The 15,071-nt window shown below is 47.1% G+C and overlaps 1 pseudogene; it reads left to right on the top strand.

Annotated features, from left to right (window-relative positions):
* The first annotated feature begins 2,355 nt into the window (after window positions 1–2,355).
* LOC128569552 (translationally-controlled tumor protein-like) lies at window positions 2,356–2,873 on the top strand (annotated as a pseudogene).
* Window positions 2,874–15,071: the final 12,198 nt, after the last annotated feature.

Here is a 15,071-nt window from a genome sequence, read left to right as displayed (position 1 = left end):
TATTTTCTGAAAAGCTTTTTATTTCACTCTCAGAAGTAAAAGTTACAAAAAACAAAACCAAAAAACAGTACAAAGAATTTCTGTAGCCCTTCCCCAAATCATAACTTGTCCCATGAGTGCATCGTCCTTCTCTCTCTCCACTTGTGTTCCTGTTATTGTTTCTTTTATGACTTGATCCTGGAGGTTGCAGCCATGGAACTCATTTACCTCTAAATATGGCAGCAGGTGTTTACAAAAAGTAAAGGTATTCTCTCTTATAACCTCTGGAAAGTGACTGAAATTGAGACATTAACATTGCTATGGCACCATTCTGGAATGTATAGAGCTGATTTGAAAATTCCCAGGTTTCCAAGCAATATTTTCTAGCACAAATGAAAAACTGCTTTTCCTGGTCCAGGATGTACTTTGCAATCCAACAGTGCATTCAGTTGTTCTTTCTCTTCAATCACTGTCAGCCTGGAGCAGTTCCTCAGTCTTCATCTTTTATGATCTTTCCATTTTCAAGTACCCACCATTTACTTTGTAGAACATTTCTCCTGGTGTGTCTCTTGGTTCCTCATGATTAGATTCACTTGTGTATTCTTGGTTGGAATACCACAGACGATGTGGGTGTCCGAGGGCAGTTCAGAGGGTGACAGGTGTAAGGGGACTTAGAACAATACCCAGCACAGCTCTTGCTCAGTGTTGGCTGGGGGTTGAGTTGAGAGCAAGGCCCTCTTTCTTCCCTTCTCCAGGGCTCCCCAGAGAACCCTTCCTCCATAATGGCTATCATCAGCTTTGTCCTGAGCCCAGGTAGCAGACAGTGTCACTGGGGAGACAAGTCATGGACAGGAAGAAAATCCCTCACTACACAAAAGTTTCTGACTGAAGGCTGCAGGACTGGGGTAGTGTTACTGAGACAAACAGCTTCTTGGGCAGGATCCAGCTAGTGTAGAAGAAGGAGGGAAACAGGTATTCTCACTTGTCAGTGACATTCCGGGCCAACACTGAAGAGCGATGACTTTTGGAACGGATCCGGAGAACACCCTAGTTCTGCGTGGACTGGAGTGCAGGCTTCTGAGCCAGGGAAGTCAAAGTGGCTCCTGTGCCATCACTTAAGGTCAGGCTGCATACAGGAATAAAGATATGAGGAACGGGGGAGTTGGGGATGGGCCCTGGGTTGCTGTGTTCTCAAGTGGAAGGACAATTGTTATCCTTCCCTGAAACAAAGAACACAGAGAGAATGGTGGGAAGGAAGATGATGCTGTTTTAGACTGTAGGGGTTGGGTGACACCGGGGGGAGATGTCCTTGTCACCTGGAGCTGAGATCAGCATGGATGTCCAGACTTGCGAACCATGATGTTTTCACTGGCTACAACATGGAGATGATGATATCTCCCCAAAGCCTTTTAGTGCAAGGATCAATGAGATAGCCTTTGTGAGGCTGGCACAGACCCAGCACTGATGGGGGAGCTATTGTGATGGTGACAACTGGAATAAGTGGAAACCCGCGGCTAAGGAAGGGCAGGAGAAGTCAGGCAGAAAAGGGCCCTTTCCAACACTGTGCTGGTACTCACTTCCTAACTAGACAAAACCTTCCTCAGACCTACTGAAAGGCCAAAAGTCTCTTGGTCCCATGAGCACCTCTCCCTCTCCGTGAGGACATGTGTCCTGAGCCACTATTGCCATCCCCATTATCCCCATGCTGCCTCCTCCTGGTGCAGAGGCTTCATGCAGCCTGTCTGCAGGAAGAACACAGTCTGGTTGCAAATATCTAGAGCCTGCGTCTCTGCCGTGGGCTTTCCTGTAGTACCACGCTCAGCTTCCCTGGTATGGGGAGCTCTAGACACAGACAGTGCAGACTAACAAGTCACCAGAGCCTGCCATGCATCGGGTTTGAGTTATAGACTGATCCAATCAGGGATTTGCACGTCCCCACTGTCCTTTGTTCTTCTGGTTCCTGCTAAGTCACCTGTATGTTCCCACATTCACACTTGGAACCCCAACTTCAATCTGCCAGCACTGAGGACATTTTTACTGAGGTGTCCTCAGGACACACCTAGAACTCTCCCCCACTCCCCACCCCAAACAGGCCCCTTGTTCCACCTGCCCGAGTGGTCCGAGTCCTTGCTGATCTCTGTCCTCCGGGATCAGAAGCAGTAACTCTGTCTGGGAGCCTTCCCTTTGCCTCTCCTGAGCTCTGTCCTTTCGTCCACACAGTGCTGCAGAAAATGTGCCTCAAATTTGCTCTTCTGGGCCATTTCTGCCCACTCTCCTCTCCCCACTGCTGCTACAGCTCCACCTTGCTCACTCCAAGCTCCAGGCTCCTGCAAAGCTAGCACTGCAGCTTTCTTTCTTCTTTCTTTCTTCACCATCATGATTATCTACAGGGACCTCATTAGCCACCATGAGATGTTCTCAGACATTCACAAGATCTGAGAGATCATGAATGGCCTATGCCTGGAGGTGGATGGGAAGATGGTCAGTAGGACAGAGGGTAACATTGAAGACTCGCTCATTGGTTGAAAAGCTTCCACTGAAGGACCTGAGTGCGAAGGTACTGAAAGCACAGTTACCACTGGTGTTGATATTGTCATGAACCATCACTTTAGGAAACCAGCTTCACAACAGAAGCCTACAAGCAGCACATCAAAGATTACATGAAGTCAATCAAAGGCAAACTTGAAGAACAGAGACCAGAAAGAGTAAAACCTTTTATGACAGGGGCTGTAGAACAAATCAAGCACTTCCTGGCTAATTTCAAAAACTACCAGTGCTTTCTTGGTGAAAATATGAATCCGGATGGCGTGGTTGCTCTCCTGGACTCCCGTGAGCATGGTGTGACCCCATATGCGACTTTCTTTAAGGATGGTTTAGAAATGGAAAAATGTTAACAACTTTGGCAATTTCTTTGGATCTATCACCTGTCATAACTGGCTGCTGCTTGTCACCCACACAACACCAGGGCTTAAGACAAATGGCACTGATGTCATCTCGAGCTCTTCATTTATTTTGACCTTGATTTATTTGGAGTGGAGGCATTGTTTTTAAGGAAAAACATGTCATGTAGGTTGTTTAAAAATAAAATGCAGGGCAGTGCCTATGGCTCAAGGAGTAGGGCGCCGGTCCCATATGCCGGAGGTGGCGGGTTCAAACCCAGCCCCGGCCAAAAACCACAAAAAAAATAAAAATAAAATGCATTTAAACTCGTTCAAGAGAATGCCTTTTAGGTTAATACATGTTTAAACTAAATCTATCCCGTAGTGTTCATGGAGAAGCTAGAGACTGGTTGTAGGCCACTACTAGAAAGCATAAAAACTGTCATCAGATAAATTCTACAGTGGAAATCTCTACCGAGACTGGAATATAAAGGAATCCAAAGTTTTAATTCTGAGTTACAGTCAAGGGAGAGACCATGCTCATAGCAGTGCCAACACTTGAAGTGGAGCCTTAACACATTTCATCACCTACAACGGAAGTAGTAACTGTGGCAGAAATTACCAAGAGAATAAAAAGAGACGAATTCAGTTGGAAAAAAAAAATTTTTGTTCTTCTCTCCCATTTCCACTTCGGACCCGTTCTCTGAATTCCTGGTGTACATACGAATTCTCTCCTCTGCAATGTGGGGTCCAGACTCCCAAGATCGTGCACATCTGTGACTCTGATTTTTTTTTTTTTTTTTTTTTGGCCGGGGCTGGGTTTGAACCCGCCACCTCCGGCATGTGGGACCGGCGCCCTACCTGCTGAGCCACAGGCGCCGCCCAGACTCTGATTTTTTTTTTAATCGTAGAAACTCCTAACACCTTTCAGAATCATTTGCTTTGTAAATTTCTCCTTACACAGATGTTTGCTTCTCCATCTGGATTTGAAAGAGTTGAGACCTCAGGGGCCAAAATCCCCTCTGTGTCCCTTTCCTCCCCTTCTTGTCTGGATCCCTGCCTCTGGAAGCACAGCAGGGGCTCAGCTCACCCTTAGCTGTGTCCTGACGGGCTTTCCTTGTTATAGGGCATCGCCAAGGCACTAGCTGTTGTGTCCCTGGAACACCTGACGGTGGTTCTGGATGAACTGGAAGTGTACGGCACTAAACTCACTGACAGGGACACGTCGTCCATCCTCAAACTGACCAAGGTGACAGCATCCTGGGAGTGCAGCCAGCATTCCGCACAGGGCCTGAGGCTCCCCTCACCACAGCCCCTGCACTTCTCTGAGGCCTTTGGCTACCCAGAATGCCCCCTCCCTCGGAATGAGTGCCCCCCCCCACTTTCCCTACTCCCTCATGCCTGTGCTTCAGCACACACCCCCACCCCACAAATCCTTCCCATCCACAGCCCATCTTCCCTCCCAGGCCCTCTGGGCAGTCTTCTCCTTTCTGAGCCTCCAGGTCCCCCTCAGGGGAGGAGGATGAGGGAGGAGAAGGCAAGTCCCCTTTCCCCCTACAGGAGTATCAGCAAAGGGAGTGGGGGCTGGTCTGCCACACCATCTACCTAAGCTACGGCATGATGATGTCTGTGGCCAAGGACACCCTCTCCGGCCATGTGGACACCATCCTGGCCTTGGCCGTGCAGCATTACCAGGAGTGCATTGTGAAGAAGGTACTTCCTGCTCCCTCCGCCCGCACCCCAGCCCCGCCTGTGCCCCTCTGCCCTGGGTGGGAAGATGTGCGACCGAGAAGGGACCTCAGGGGGCAGGGCTGCCAGTCATCTCCCCTCCCACCTCAGTCCTCAGAGCCTCAGTCTTGCAGCTCTGAACCTCTAACTGGCCCCGGGGGTGCACTCATTTGAGGTCTGTTCAAAGTGTCTCCTTCCTCCTGGTTACTCATGCCCGCCCTTTGGGCTCCTAGGAAGGAAGGAGCTATGCCTAAATTCCCTAACTCGTCCCCGGGGACAAGCACCAGGGGAGACAGAGGCAAACCCTAACACCTTTCCTGCCTCTGCTGCGTGTCCAGTGCGCCTGAGGGCAGGGGAGCTGCCCTTCCCATTCCCAGTCCACCTGCCACCCAGCTGGCCTGCTCAGGGCAGAATGTGCTCAGTGGAGAGGTGCTACCTTGAGAGACAAGGAGGCCAGATCCACCTTAATGCCAGAGCGCCATGAAGGGGGAGTTCCTGAGGGTACCAAAGAGATCGGTGGCCTGTTCCCCTACAGGGCTGCCATAGGCTGTCTCCATTTATAGCTATGCTCAAAGGGAAGATTTAGGGCTGTGAGCTAGGGAAGTCCTTGGGCCGCTCAGCTCCTCATTTTCCCAGATTGTATATGGGTGGACGTCCCTGGCCCCAGGGTCATTTTGGCCCTGGGAGGACTCTGAGCACACTCGTTGGTTCAGGACGAGGCTCTGAAACTTGAGTACCTGGATGCGCTGACCCAGATGACAAGCATCCTGAGCACCCATCCCATTCCCTTGCCATGCAAGTTTCCCCACAAACAGGACCTTGTGACCTCTATGGCGGTAAGCACCACTCAGGAGGTGGGGCAGAGAGCAGGGCGGAGGGAGGACGGTCCCCAGGGAAAGCCTCAGTAGGGTTCCTAGGCCAGGCCTGGAAGAGAGAAGCCCAGAGTTTCCAGCCTTTTCTTCCTACTGCTATCCTTCTTTTCCATGCTCCAGGTGGGGGTGAGTACTGTGGGGCGAGGCTGGGAGTGGGGGTGCTGCCCCGGTGAACCTGCTCATTGGAAGTCCCTGGAGGTTTCAGGTCTCACCTTCTAGTGAGCAGGGCCTGGGGTGGGAGGAGGGAGAGGAAGGTGAGATGAGCATGTTCATGGTCCTCCTGGTCTCTGGGGCGGGGTGTCACAGGCACTAATCGGGGAGGAGCCACTGGACTGCATCTCTAGCTCCATTAGGCAGAAGGCAATGAACGTCATCTCTGACCTCAGGTAGCAACCTGCCACTGCTCTCTGCCTTCCCTGCTCTGGCTTGAGTTCTGACCTCTTCCCTGGTCCCTCTCCACCTCTCATCTTCTGCTTCACCTTTTTTTTTCCATTATTATTTTATTAAATCATAGCTATGTACATTAATGCAATCATGGGGTACAGTGTGCTGGTTTTTTTTTATTAAATCATAGCTGTGTACATTAGTATGATCATGGGGCACCATACACTTGGTTCATAGACCGTTTGACACATTTTCATCACACTAGTTAACATAGCATTCCTGGCATTTTCTTAGTTATTTTGCTAAGACCTTTACATTCCATATTTACTAAGATTCACATACACCCTTGTAAGATGCACCGCAGGTGTAATCCCATCAATCTCCCTCCCTTCACCTACCTCCGCCTTCCCTCCCCTCCCTTTCCTCCTTCCCCCTATTCTTAGGTTGTAACTGGGTTATAGCTTTCATGTGAAGGTCCTACATTAGTTTCATAGTAAGGGTGAGTACATTGGGTACTTTTTCTTCCATTCTTGAGACACTTTACTAAGAAGAATATGTTCCAGCTCCATCCATATAAACATGAAAGAGGTAAGGTCAATGTGCTGTTTTTTTATACAATTTGAAATATTTTCATCAAACTGGTTAACATAGCCTTCACGGCCTTTTTCTAAGTTATTGTGTTAAGACATTTATATTCTATATTTAGTAAATTTCACATGTACCGTTGTAAGATGCACTGTATGTGTAGGAGAGCCCTCAGGCAGGAGTGGACAGCTAGCGGACACTGTCTGCCCTTTCTTTTCTTAAGGGTTTGTGGGTGGGATGTCATGAGCACCCAGGGAGCCTGCCTCCCCCATGTCCTCAGGGACTTGCCGCCACCTCTGCCCCAGGCTTCCTTCTGCTTCCAGAGTTGTCCCTGACTACACCCCACATGTCCATCTCTGTCCTCTGAATTCCCTCCAGACATCTGGACAACCAGAGAGCACTACATCACCCCAAGCCCTGGCACCCTTGCCTGTAATCACTGTGCCTGCTCTCACTCCCTTGGTTCCTTTTTTCCAACCCCTGGTCCTTTTGCCTTGGGATGTTGTTTCCTCCCTTTTCCCCTTTCAGGTCCCCTTTTCTCTGGTGTCTCCCTGGTTCTTGCTCTACCTACTGCTCTGTCTCCACCATCTCTCTCTCTCTGTACCATCGGTCTTCCTTTCCCCAACTGTCCTGTCTGGCCACCGCTCTCTGCTCACACTGTGCTTCACTCTGGACCTTAGTAAGCTTGAACCAGCCTTGGAGTCGGATAGTATAGCAGAGCTCCTTCTCACATGCTGTGACAGTGTGCTCTGCCTTCCCCCCTCGGATGACCTGCAGGAGGCGGCCTCGGATCCCACTTAGGTGAGGAGCTGTCTGATGGTCATTGCCTTGTTTTTGATCATTTATTTTTGAGAGGGTGTAAAGTAAAGGCTTGGCAGTTTTATGAGGCTCTTCTACCATCTTCAAAACAAAAAAATTTTTGTCCTTGTAGGAGGGAGGGGTTTGCTGAGTCAGGCAGCCAGAGTAGGCCATGAGGTTGACTATTGAATATTGAGGTTGAATATTCTGTCCCCTAAGTGGAAACTCAGTCCTTCCCTTTACAAATGTCAAATTGCAACCAGTCTGAAGGTTCAAACATGACTTTACTCTAGGCCCATGGTTACGTGACTTCAGGGAATCCCAGTAGTAGGAGGCCTGAGTCCATTTCCTATAGGGTCAAGACATTTCCTTGTGGGGGGCGGAGGGATGGAGGGATTTGGGGTTTACATTTGCATTCTTAGGCTTCATTCCTAGGAACCATTCCACCTTGTCTGTTCCTTTCGCTTGGCTGGATGTCCTTATTTTGTAGATACCATAGCATCTAGAGCTTCACTAAGAATATTCATAAGCATTTTTTGAAACAGCGCCAGGCGTGGTAGCTCTCGTCTCTAATCCTAGCACTCTGGGAAGCAGAGGCCAGTGGATCCTTTGAGCTTACGAGTTGGAGACTAGCCTTAGCAAGAGGGAGACCCCATCTGTTAAAATAGCCATGTGTTGTGGAGGGTGCCTGAGTCCCAGCTACTTGAGGATCTGAGGCAAGAGGATCACTTGAGCCTAAGAGTTTGACTTTGCTGTGAGCTATCTTTCCAGGGCACCCTACTGAGGGTGACAAAGTGAGACTCTGTCTCAACAACAACAACAAAAAAACAAAATCAGCATTTTTTTAAACAATGTTTTCTACAATTTACTGAAATACTTTCACTTCCTGGAGTCAGTAGGTCTGTTTGTCTTGGGCCTTCTTTGCATGGACTGTCAATGCTTCTTTGCCAGGTCACATTTCTTTATGTAATGAAGGAAAGACTACTCCATCTAGAGAGAGCTGAGGGGGTTTCCCCTGGCTTTGCCCCCTCACACATCCCCCAGTGAGGTACTGGCTGGTATTGCCGGCATTTGAACAGGGCCCATACCCTCTGGGTTGGGATCCCCACTGCCCAGAGGAATGGCTTTAGTCTGAGGGTGGGTTCCGTGGCAGTGCTTCACTCCACAGGAGCTGTCTTCCCTCCTCGGCAGTTTGAGGCCACTGCTGTCTTGCAGAAGCCCTTGCAGGCAGATCACTTGTTTTCTTTCTAAGGTTTTGTCCTAAAAGCAAAGACCTACTATTGCTAGGCAGGGCCCACATGGTTCTCATGAGGGTGAGAGGGGAAGGGTCCCTGTCCTGTGCCCTGCGGAAAGCAACAGAGGATTCATTCAGACCAGTGAAGGGCAAGTAGTTCCTGGAAATGCAAGGAAAACAGGAGCAGGAAGGAGTGAGGAGGCTGGAGGCGCTGGAGTGTGGAGCAGGGGTGTGGACCCCAGGGCAGGGGAAGGCTGGCTGCTGCCTCAGGCATCCTCTGAGTCCCTCTCTGCTCTTTAGGAACTGCTCAGGAGAAGCCTGCAATCTCTCCAGAGGCTCATGGTAGCACTCGTCACTGAGAGGCCCACTCAGATCCAGTCCTGCTTGGAGGTCAGTGGGAGGGACACTTGGAAGTTGGTGTACTGGATTCCTGGGACTCCCGTCACAATGCACCATACCTGGCTGGCTATAGCAACAGGAATGTAATCTCTCCCAGACATAAAGGGAAATGTCCAAAAGCAAGGTGTTGGCAGGGTTGGCTCCCCCTGGAGGATCTGCAGGGAATCCTTTCTTCCCTTCCATGCCTCTCTCCTGGCTTCTGGTGGTTCCTGCCAATCCTTCATGTCCCTTTACTTGTGGACATGTCACTCTAATCTCTGCATCCATTTTCACAGGGCATATTCCAGTGTGTGTGTGTGTGTGTGTGTGTATATCTCTGTGTGTGTGTTCTTTTCTTTATCAGGACAGTAATCATTGGATTAGGCAAGGCCCACCTAATCCAATATGAATTCACGTTAACTTAGTGTCATCCACAAAGACCCTATTTCCAGGCAGGACCACATCCTGAGGTTTGAGGTAGATGTGAATTTTGTCACCTCACTATATTTGGGAACAAAACCATCAAGGACAGTCAAAGAGGCAGAACTGAGGATGAGAGTTGAGTGCAGAGCTTTGAGGGAAGGTGATCAGGGCTGGGATCTGAACCTCTGTGGTCTTCTCCCTTGGAGGAGAAATGCTTCCTCTTCCTTCAGCCAGTGTTAAGGCCACCTCCTTCTCCTCAGCTGCCCTCTGCTCCTCAGACTAGTCACAGGTTAGCAGTACGGGCTATGCACCTCCCCTGCTGCCCGGCCTGCTTCCATCCTCAGTGCTGTAGCCAGGGGACTCATTTACAATCCCTGCACTTCACTCTTCTCTGGAGTGACGACAGTACCTGGCTCATGGACAGTTGGGCTGATGACTGGGTGACAGAGTTTATAAAGTGCCTGACTGGAAGGGTAAGGCCCAGCTTTGAATCATTTGCCCATGACTAAACTGAGTTGCCTTTTATTATGGATTCAGTGACTTAAGCTTATATCAGTGTGATACTTTGGCCTTCTCTTGAGTATCCTGCTCCCCAGTTACCATATGAAGTTTCAGTTTTCTTTACACTTGTTGTGGTCGTCAGGGGGAGAGATTCCTGAGCAGTTATAGTCCAAATATAATACTCAAAAAGTTAGTTGAGATACTTATTATCTCTTTGGTGATGGAATTAAATTGATATAATTTAGATTTATTAAGATTAAGGACTTCTGTTCTTTTAATTTAATTGACGATATTGATTATATCAGAATTTACATAATTAAAAAGAAGTTAAAACTATAAAGTCTTCTCAGCGCAGTCTTGTTCCCATCCATCCTCTCAAGCTCCTTCCCACTCACTGCCTAGAGATCACCATTCATACCGCGTTCGAGTTGCCCTTCCTGGTTCCACTGTAAAAGGGCAAATGTGTGTTCTGGTTTCTTCTTGTTTCTCTGTCCCTCCCACACAGTAGGTAGTGCCTGCTCTCCGGCCCTTGCTTTTTTCTGTCACCCTCAGGAGTTCCCAGACACTTTCCTTACTATTCTGTGGTTGCATCTGCTGTATGGACGTACACAGTTTACCAGCCACTCCCCTGTGGATAAACATGGGCTGTTTCCAATCATTTTGCTGCTAACTTAACTTCTCATTTTGAAAAGATTTCATATCCACAGGGAGTTAACAATTTGAGGGTTAGTAGATACTGTTGCTTGTAAGCTCCACCAGCTTCCCCGCATGGTGACATCTTACATATACAACAACAGTACACTGTCACGGCCAGGGAAGTGGCTCTGGGCCCAGCTGTCAGACTACAGCTCTGACCCAGTTGTCACAGTTCTGATGTGCACTCCTCTGTGTGGGAGTGGGTTATATGCCATTTGACCTCAGTAGAGCAGGGCGTGACCAGTGACACCACCATCGCTGATGTGGATCAGTTTGGTCACCTTGCAGAACCCTTGTACTGCCCTTCTTAGTCATAGCAAAGTCCCCTCCTCTTTCCTGTGCCCTGGTTGCAACCATTCACCCCTTCTCCAGTTCTCTATTTTTGCCATTTGGGGGGATATAATAGACCTGGAAACATACAGCACGTAACCTTTCAGAGGCAGACTCTTTTTCATGGGTTCATGCTCTTAAAATGCCCCAATTTGTTACATGTTGCAAGCTTGGTTCCTTGTATTCCTGAGCAGTTTGCACTGCAGGGATACACGGGAGTTGATCTCATCATTCACCCATTCAAAGACATTTGAGTGGCTCCCCAATTGCGGTGATTATGAAGAAGGCTCTCGTGAGAGAGCTTTTTGTGCAGATAAGTTTTAATTTTCTAGGTCAAATGCTGAAGAGTACAAATGCTGAGTCCTATGGAAGGTACATATTTAGTTTTATGAGAAATTGGCAAACCCTTTTTCAGAGTGGCTGCCCTGCGTTATCATCAGCAGCCACGCGTGAGGTGTCCAAGTTCTTTGCATTCTTGGCAGCATTTGGTGTTATTTTTTACTTTACCCTTTCTGACAGGTTGAGTGATAGCTCACTGTGGTTTTAATTTGTGTTTCTCTAATGGCTAATGGTATTGATTCTATTCTCATGGCATGTTTGCTGTCCATGTGCTTTCTTTGCATGCTTTTAATTAGATTTGTTAGGGTTTTGTTTTATGTAGCAAGATACGGCCTATTTTGGTGATTGTTCCATGTGCACTTAAAAAGAATGTGCCTTTTGCCTTCGTTTTGTGGAATATTCTGAAGTGCCAATGGGTGGTGGTGTTCAGTTCTGTACTGTGGGCTTGCTGATTTTCTGCTACTTCTATTGCTTACTGAGGGAGGAGTTTGCAGTCTCCAGCTGTAACTTTGCATTCACCTGTTTTCCTTTGGTTCTGTGAGTTCTTGCCTCACTCATTCTGAAGCTCTGCTGTTAAGTGTGTACTCATTAGGATTGTTACATCTTCGTGGTAAACTGACCTTTTATAATCATGAAATATCCTCTTTATCTCTGATAATTGTCTTTGGGATGACTTCTACTTTTCTGTTGTTCTTCTAGTTCCCTCTCCTTTTATTAGTGTGTGCCTGGTATATCTTTATCCGTTTTTTACTTTTAAGCTATAGCTAGCTGTATTTTTAAATCCATTCGAAGGCACATTATAAAAGATCCATGTTGACAATTGGTGTCTTTTAATTGGTGTGTTTAGATCATTAATGTTCAAAGAAATTATCAATAAGCTTTTAAGTCTACCTTTTCATTACTTGTGTTCTGTTTGTTTCCTCTGATTTTCCTTTGTCTGTTTCCTCTTTCTTGCCTCCTTTGGGTTATTTTCTCATCTTAGTGTTACAATTTAATTTGCCTATTGTGCTTCTGATTGTGACTACTCATATACTTGTCAGTGTTACTCTGGAGATTACTCCACACACACTTACGTTTTCCAAGCCTACCTAGAATCCATATTTTACCCTCTCAAGTGGAAGGCAGAGACTTGATCAGCGTGTAAAGCCCTTGATTCTTACCCTGTCTATATTGGAGTTGTTTCATGTGTTACATTTACCTACATTACAATCCCATCTGACAACTTCATAATGTTTCCTTTGAGCCAGCCAACATACGGTACACAGATGAATAGAAGAGGAGTCTATTATAGTTACCAGATATGGACACTTTCCGTGGATCTCCTTCAAACCTGATGTCTAAATTTCCTTCTGGTATCATGTTTCTTTCTTCAATCAGTTATTTTAGAGTCCCTAAATGTATTGTTTCTAACATTCCAGCCTTATTTTTCTTAATTTTTTGATCTAGAAAATCTCAAGCATCTACCAAAGAGGAGAGAATAGAGTCATAAACCTTCTGTACCACGTTCTAGCTTCAATCATCAGCTGTGACCCATCCATTTTATTTTATTTATACCCCTCATGTCCCCCAACTTCTTTACCCCTGATTTATTTTGAAGCTATTCCATATCATCTAATCCATAAACATTTTAGTATGTTTATCAAACATAAGGATTCTATTAAAATACATGTACATGTCTGTGCTGCCATTATTACATATAAAATGTAACTTTGACTTAATTTCTTCGTGTCATAAATATTCAGTGTTTACTTTGGCCTGATTGTCTCAGAAATATGTTTTTTAAAAAAAATACGTTCCCTTAGAATGCGGTTCTACTGCCGGTACATACATTCCCATCCGTGGGGTTGCTGAAGACTTTTCAGCTAAGCATTGTCCTCTGTCACTTTCCTTGATATATATTTGTTGAAGAAACCAAGTCATTTCTTTTGTAAGTTCTGCTCATTGTGGGTTGCACTGAGTATATTCTTTCTGGGTCATTTCACAAATTCCTCTGTCCAGTATTTCCTAGGTTATTAGATCTGGAGGTTGATCAGATTTAGAATTAATTTTTAGCAAGATTGCTTCCCAGGTGGTTCTGTCATATCATTTAAATTTAGAATGAATTAAAAACATTGACGGGTTTGAATTAAGGGAACTATTCTTGTCATTAATAGTTCCACTGTGTCATGTTTGGTCGGTGGGAACTTCTTCAAGTTGACCCCTGAGCCATTTCAGCATGACTCAAGGAATCTCCAAGAGCTTTCTTGTTTCCTAGTGGAAAATTTTGTGTACCTTTCCTCCCCTGGCTGGGACCCAACTGCTTTTTCAAGAGCCTATTGTTCCTTTCTGTGGAAAATGGCCTTTAGAACCCCAGATTTGTCTTGGGTATTTCATCAGAGTCTGGCCCATAAGATCAGAGCTGCTACCGGAGCTCCTCCTGGCTTCAGGAAGGGAGTTCTCCTTCATTTGTTTTCATGAGTGCAGCATCAGTATTCTCTGGGGTTGTTTGTGGATGCTTTCATCTGCTGCACTATAATAATTTCCTTTTCAATTATTAATTTCCTTTTGTATATCTGCATCCTTGTCAGATTAGTTGCTACAGGTTGACATGGAGTGATGTGTATTTTAAACAGTGGTATTTGGGGAGACTTATGCCTTGTGTTTTAGTAGGAATCATCCATAAGTATAGTGTAGATATTTCTATCTTCTACAGAAGGGGAAAATCGGGGGCTGGGAAAACAAAGGCTTCTGGTGACAGACCCTCCAGGTCAAAGAAATCCTGCTCTCAGAAGTGTGACCCTGACACTTTGCAGAAGCCACACTCAAGGTTACCTTCCCGCCCTCTGAGGTGCATCTGATTGAGCTGCTCCTTTTCTCTCTCTCTCCCACCAGCTCCTCGAGATGTGGCTAAATTCTCAGAAGGACCATGAGCGGGAACGGGCCGTGTCATGTGCTTCTTACGTTCTCAGCTTTACTGTAAAAATGAATAACTTCGAAGTGAGTGGTTATCTGCCCCAGAGCCTGAACCCTGGCACCAGCAACATTATCATATCTGTCATCTGGCCTTGGTCCCTCAGTCTCACCTTCTGCCCCCCTGTCCCATGCTATGTGTCCTCCTGTGGATTCCATCATGTTCTTTCTTCCTTTCCCTCTGCCTCCCCTACCTTCTACTTGGTCTCTTTGTACATCCCTAAATTCAGTTTCATCCCACATGCTTCAGTCTCCATTCACTTCAACAAGCAGGCACTGGACACCCACCTTGGCCTGGCACCCTGCTAAGGGCTCTAATGGATACGTAGATGACCAGAAGAGTTCCGCCAATGCCATGATGAATGCCCAACCCCAGTGTGCTGGGAAGAATACACAAAAACACAGAAACAGATGGTCCCAAGTGGGGGAATCTGGGCAAACTGCGTAGAGCAAACTTGTGAATACAGTTGACACTTTGTTATTACCCAGTTCTTTTTTTACTTCAGAATGGGAAGAGGTGGATAGGGAAACGACCCAGGCATTTGAGCTGGGCTTGAAGCATGAGTGGGGGTGTCAAGAGGTAGAGAGGGGACAGTCAGGACCTTCCCCAGATATGCTGGCATCTTTGCTTTGAAGCCACACCTCACCTCATTCCTTCCCTGTTCACTGCTCCTAGTCTCACTCTGGCACACAGGGCACCTACTCCACGTTTTTTCTTTGTGACAGCCCACCCAGAAGTGTGGCTGGGATAATGTGGGACTTCCGGCTTTCCTCCCCAGGGGGAAATTCAGTTCACCCGACTAGGGCACCTGGTGAGGATGCTGGCCATACACTGCCAGGACCCCGTGGACAGCGTCTGCATCTTGTCTGCTGAAGCCGTCTACAGCCTCTACTGTGTCCTCCTGCTGCAGAAGAGTATGCTCGACCTTCTCTCCTCCCTCCCCTCCAACCTCCCCACATTCTCTGATCCAGAAGAGTGAGGGCCTAGAAGTTACC

This window comes from Nycticebus coucang, chromosome 18 (assembly GCF_027406575.1).
Source record: "Nycticebus coucang isolate mNycCou1 chromosome 18, mNycCou1.pri, whole genome shotgun sequence".
Taxonomy (NCBI): Eukaryota; Metazoa; Chordata; class Mammalia; order Primates; family Lorisidae; genus Nycticebus; species Nycticebus coucang.
This window is presented reverse-complemented; position numbering and strand designations above follow the sequence as displayed.